The sequence below is a fragment of the Hylobates moloch genome, unplaced genomic scaffold (assembly GCF_009828535.3).
Source record: "Hylobates moloch isolate HMO894 unplaced genomic scaffold, HMol_V3 SCAFFOLD_10, whole genome shotgun sequence".
NCBI lineage: Eukaryota > Metazoa > Chordata > Mammalia > Primates > Hylobatidae > Hylobates > Hylobates moloch.
This window is the reverse complement of record NW_026652285.1, coordinates 66,911,377-66,917,108: the sequence shown is the minus strand read 5'-3', so window position 1 is coordinate 66,917,108 and position 5,732 is coordinate 66,911,377. Positions and strand designations below refer to the sequence as shown.

Here is a 5,732-nt window from a genome sequence, read left to right as displayed (position 1 = left end):
GGAGTGCAGTGGTGCGATCTTGGCTCACTGCAACCTCCACCTCCCACGTTCAAATGATTCTCATGCCAAAAATGATTCTCGTGCCTCAGCCTCCCAAGTGGCTGGGATTACAGGCACACGCCACCACGCCCTGCTAATTTTTGTATTTTAGTAGAGACAGGGTTTCACCATGTTGGCCAGGCTGGTCTTGAACTCCTGACCTCAAGTGATCCGCCAGCTTCGGCCTTCCAAAGTACTGGGATTACAGGCATAAGCCACCACGCCCGGCATAAAGAGTGCCTTTACAGGCCGGGCGCGGTTGCTCACGCCTGTAATCCTAGCACTTTGGGAGGCCGAGATGGGCGGATCACAAGGTCAAGAGATCGAGACCATCTTGGCTAATACGGTGAAACTCCATTTCTACTAAAAAAAAAAAAAAGGCCAGGCGCGGTGGCTGGCTCACGCCTGTAATCCCAGCACTTTGGGAGGCCAAGGTGGGTGGATCACGAGGTCAGGAGCTCAAGACCATCCTGGCTAACACTGTGAAACCCCATCTCTACTAAAAATATAAAAAATTAGCCGAGCGTGGTGGCGGGCGCCTGTAGTCCCAGCTACTCAGGAGGCTGAGGCAGGAGAATGGCGTGACCCCGGGAGGCGGAGCTTGCAGTGAGTGGAGATCGTGCCATTGCACTCCAGCCTGGGCGACAGAGCGAGATTCTGCCTCAAAAAAAAAGAGTGCCTTTACATCAGCTTGTTATGTACATAAGAACTATTTTTAATACTAATAAAACAAGCACTACCCATGGTTAAAAAAAAAAAAATTACTTAAAGAAGACAATAAAAGATCAAATACTTTGTTTTTGTTTTGTTTGTTTGTTTTGAGATGGATTCTTACTCTGTCGCCCAGGCTAAGAGCAATAGTGCGATCTCTCGTCACTGAAACCTCTGCCTCCAGGGTTCAGGCGATTCTCCTGCCTCAGCCTCCCAAGTAGCTGGCATTACAGGTGTGCGCCACCATGCCCGACTAATTTATTTTGAATTTTTAGTAGAGACAGGGTTTTGCCATGTTGGCCAGGCTGGCCTGGAACTCCTGACCTCAGATGGTCCACCCACCTCAGCCTCCCAAAGTGTTATTACAGGCATGAGCCACCGTGCCCTGCCAATGATCAAATACTTTGATACAGGTTTTTGTTGCTTCAAGAAAAATATAGGACTAAAGAAAACACAACTAAATATCTGAATGATATTGACATAATGAGGACTGGGAATGTGGGAAGTAAGTTCAGCTTAGAAGACTGGTCTCTTTAGGGGAAGAAGCAGGTGTTACACACCTGAGAAATCAGGAGGGGTGAATGAGTATGAGGACAACCACTGCATGAACAAAAATGCCATCTAATTTCAACCAGCCAAGGAAATCTCGAAGTGTCCAATGGAAAGCAGGAAAAGAAAATGGTAATGGTTCCAAGGATATGTAATAGAAAATCTCAATGTACTGATTTCACTTTAATTTCTATTTTATATTTCTAAAATAAGCCATATTACTTTTTAAGTGTTAAAGATTTCAAAGTAGTCGCATGCACATTGTTTAAAACAACAAATAATATAAGAATTACTATAAAAATAGCAGTTTTCTGCTCTACAGAGACAACATTATTCAACTCTTATCTGTCCTGGTATTTACTATCATATCTGTAAATGCTATATTTATACTGTTGTTTATCAATTTGTCCATTAAAGATATTATCTATTGACTTAAACATATCGATATACAAATATATAAGCTCATTTTCTCTGTTGCTCTCTGTCTTACACACACAGACCCGCATACTCGCTTCTTCCACACAAAACTACACATTTCCTCCCAATATAATTGTGTAACTATTTTAAATTAACCTCAGAGTTTACATTTCTCCTTCCTTCCTTCTTTCCTTCCTTCCTTCCTTCTTTTCTTCCTTCCTTCTTTCCTTCCTTCCTTCTTTCCTTCCTTCCTTCCTTCCTTCCTTCCTTCTTCCTCTTTCTCTCTTTCTTTCTTTCTCAGTATCTTGCTCTGTCTTCCAGGCTGGAATGCAGTGCTGCGATCACAGCTCACTGCAGCCTTGACCTCCTAGGCTCAAGTGATCCTCCCACCTCAGCCTCCCGAGTATCTGGGACTACAGGTGCATGCCACCATGCCTGGGTATTTTTGTAGGACAAAGTCTCCCCATGTTGCCCAGCCTGGTCTCAAACTCCTGGGCTCAAGCTATCTGCCCATCTCGGCCTCCTAAAATGCTGGGATTACAGGTGTGAGCCACCATGCCTGTCCATTTTTTTTTTTTTTCTGAGACGGAGTCTCGCTCTGTCGCCAGGCTAGAGTGCTGTGGCTCCCTGGTTCAAGCGATTCTCCTGCTTCAGCCTCCCGAGTAGCTGGGATTACACGCATGCGCCACCAAGCCCAGCTAATTTTTGTATTTTCAGTAGAGACAGGGTTTTCACCATGTTGGCCAGGATGGTCTCGATCTCCTGACCTCGTGATCCGCCCACCTTGGCCTCCCAAAGTGTTGGGATTACAGGCATGAGCCACCACGCCTAGCCAATATTTTTTATTTCTTAAAATAAGATATGCAGATAGACAGCAGGTATATGAAAAAATGCTCCATATCACTAATCATCAGAAAATGCAAATCAAAACCACAATGAGATATCACCTTATCCCAGTTAAAATGGCTTTTATCAAAAAGCCTGGACAACATGGAAAAACCCTGTCTCTACAAAAAATAAAAAAAGTAGCCGGGCATGGTGGTGTGTGCTTGGGATCCCAGCTACTTGGGAGGATGAGGCAGGAAGATCACTTGAGCCTGGGAGGTCAAGTGAACCATGATCTTGCCATTGCACTTCAGCCTAGGCAACAGAGTGAGACCTTGTCTCAAACAAACAAACAACAAACAAACACCCAAAACCAAAACAAAAGAGAAAGACAGAAAATGGAAAAAACAAAAAACCACAAAACCCTCTCAGCACTCCCAATCCCCTTTCCCTGCTTTTTTTTTCTTTTTGAACAAAGCACTATCTCTTAACATATTATGTAATTTACTTATTTATTATGTTTATTGTTTATTTTCTGACTTCTGCAGTTAATATGTAAAGTCCTTGAGGGCAGGGATCTTCTGTTGGTTTGCTCACTCATATATTGTGAATAATATCTAGCACATAGTATCTAGCACATAGTAGGCATTCAATGAATGAATGAATGAATGAATGAAGCTCTACTTTTCTTATAATTTATTGTCCAATTTTCTGCCTCATTGACATTTTCCTTTTAATTACTGAGATATTTCATCATCTTTATTTTCTGAACTTTGTGTTGAATTTTGTTTGCTTGTCTGAGACAGGGACTCACTTTGTTGCCCAGGCTGGAATGCAGTTGGTGATCACAACTCCCTGAAGCCTCATCTTCCCAGACTCAAACATCGTCCCACCTCAGCCTCCCAAGTAGCTGGGACTACAGACATGCATGCACCACCATGCCTGGCTAAATTTTTAAAAATTATTTTTTGCAGAGACAGGGTCACATTATGTTGCCCAGGCTGGTCTTGGATTCACTCCTGGGCTCAATCCTCCCACCTTGGCCTCCCAAAGTGCAGGGATTATAGGCATGAACCACCTCGCCTGGCCCTTGTGTTAAAATTTTAATTTCTGCAATTGTATTTTATTTCCAAAAGCTCTTTTTTGGCTTTCTAAATGTTCATGTTTATAATCTGGTTTTTCTTCATGGATATATCTTAATTTTGAATTTTTCTTCTTGCTTGAATTATCTGTTTCCTCTGAGTTTCTTTTTTCTGTTTCCCTTTTTGTTTTCCATGCTAAAAAGCTTCCCTCAAATTTCTGATGATTTTGTTTATTCATATTTAAGTTCCAAGCACTAAAAGCTCATTGGAAACTCTGCCTACCTGGGTGGAACCTGTCAATGAGTAGGTCTCGCTGGGTGGTGCTAAATGTCCCTGGCCTTTTTGCAGGAGAACTCCAAATACCAGTATCTACAGAATTGGGGAGGAGGGGGCTGGTTACTTTGCCAGTAATGATGCATTGTCTTAGCTCCTGCCTGGGAGTATATGCCTGGCTGCCAGTCAGTGTAACGGGATCTGAGCAGATACAGGGCATGGTGGGAGTGGGAGAGAATTGTGGCTGGAAACCTCAAGTTCAGTGTGTAGGTTTCCACTTGAGTTTTTAGTACAGAATGTTATCTTGCCCTAAATCAGACCGAGTAGCTCAAAGATCAGAGTCCATAATAGTTCAACCCTGGCTTCACTTGTGGAGGGGCAGGGTAATTCCTGGTTGTTTAGGGGGCCAGGGGAGGAGTGCAGCATGGTGGTTTGACCGTTTTTTACAAGCATCATCTACTTTCCTCTTGCTTTTACTTCCACCCTGCACCTATGCTTCTGAAGTGCTTACCCAGGCATGAACCACCACGCCTAGCCAATATTTTTTATTTCTTAAAATAAGATATGCAGATAGACAGCAGGTATATGAAAAAATGCTCCATATCACTAATCATCAGAAAATGCAAATCAAAACCACAATGAGATATCACCTTATCCCAGTTAAAATGGCTTTTATCAAAAAGCCTGGGCAGCATGGAAAAACCCTGTCTCTACAAAAAATAAAAAAATTAGCCGGGCATGGTGGTGTGTGCTTGGGATCCCAGCTACTTGGGAGGATGAGTAGCAGAAATGCTACTCATTTCTGAGCTGTCTCAGAGTTGAGTAGTTTAAATCTCTTCCTTTCTTCTGATCTTCCCGGCAGTGTAAGGTTTTGGCTTCTGGCCATCCACTGATTTTCCTGTCAACTTCCAAAGTTTGTTGAGATCTCCCCTCTGCTGTTGCTTTCTCTGCTTTCTTTGTTTCTTCTGGGTTTCTGCATGTTTAATTTATTTTACTCTACTGGGGTTTCAGGAAAGAACAAAAATTAAAATATATTAATCACCATATTTAATTGGAAGTGATTTGTGTCATGCCTCATATAATTATTTACGTAAAAATAAAAGATTTTTACTTTTTACTTCATGTTTCTTTGAGGGTCATTTCTTGGATTTTTCCATACTCTTTTAAAACTAATGAAAATGTAGAGCTTAAGCTACTTCTAGAAAATAGATACAACTTTGGAAACTTTGGACAAATATAAATAATCATGATTTTGATCCATGTGAATTTCAGTTTGGTGAAAGTAAAAATCATTCCTAGAACAAAGTTAAGGGAGAGCAACTAGTTATAGTAATTACTTTTTAAAAACTACTTGTTATGTGACGATGAATTACTGATTTAATTAAGATTAATACAGGTATTTAAGTATTATGTAATTTTTAGTGTATAGCTATGTATAATGACCAAGGGATTATGGAATTGAGTTTATATGAGGACCCTGATTATCAAATGAAACCAAGTTTTACTCCATATATACTTATTTGTGCAATACTATCTGAAAGTATCTATTATTTAAAGACATTTAAACATTTTTAAATGGTGGGTAGGAGCATTGAGATTTGACTGTCTGTACTGTTAATCATCTAATCCACTGTTACACTGTTTCTCAGTATTTTTAAACTCATATCTTTTTTGGACAAATAGAAAACTCACCACATTCCCCAAACCTTGCCATTTCTTGTCTTTTTCTTTCTTTCTTTCCTTCCTTTCCTTCTTTTCTTTCTTTTCTTTCTTTCTTTCTCTCTCTCTTTCTCACTCTCTCTTTCTTTCTCACTCTCTCTCTTTCTTTCTCACTCT

At 40.9% G+C, this 5,732-nt stretch overlaps 1 protein-coding gene across 1 annotated transcript in view; it reads left to right on the top strand.

Annotated features, from left to right (window-relative positions):
- The window catches only part of LOC116475432 (putative ankyrin repeat domain-containing protein 20A2), a 54,161-nt gene that overhangs the window by 27,049 nt on the left and 21,380 nt on the right, over window positions 1-5,732 (top strand).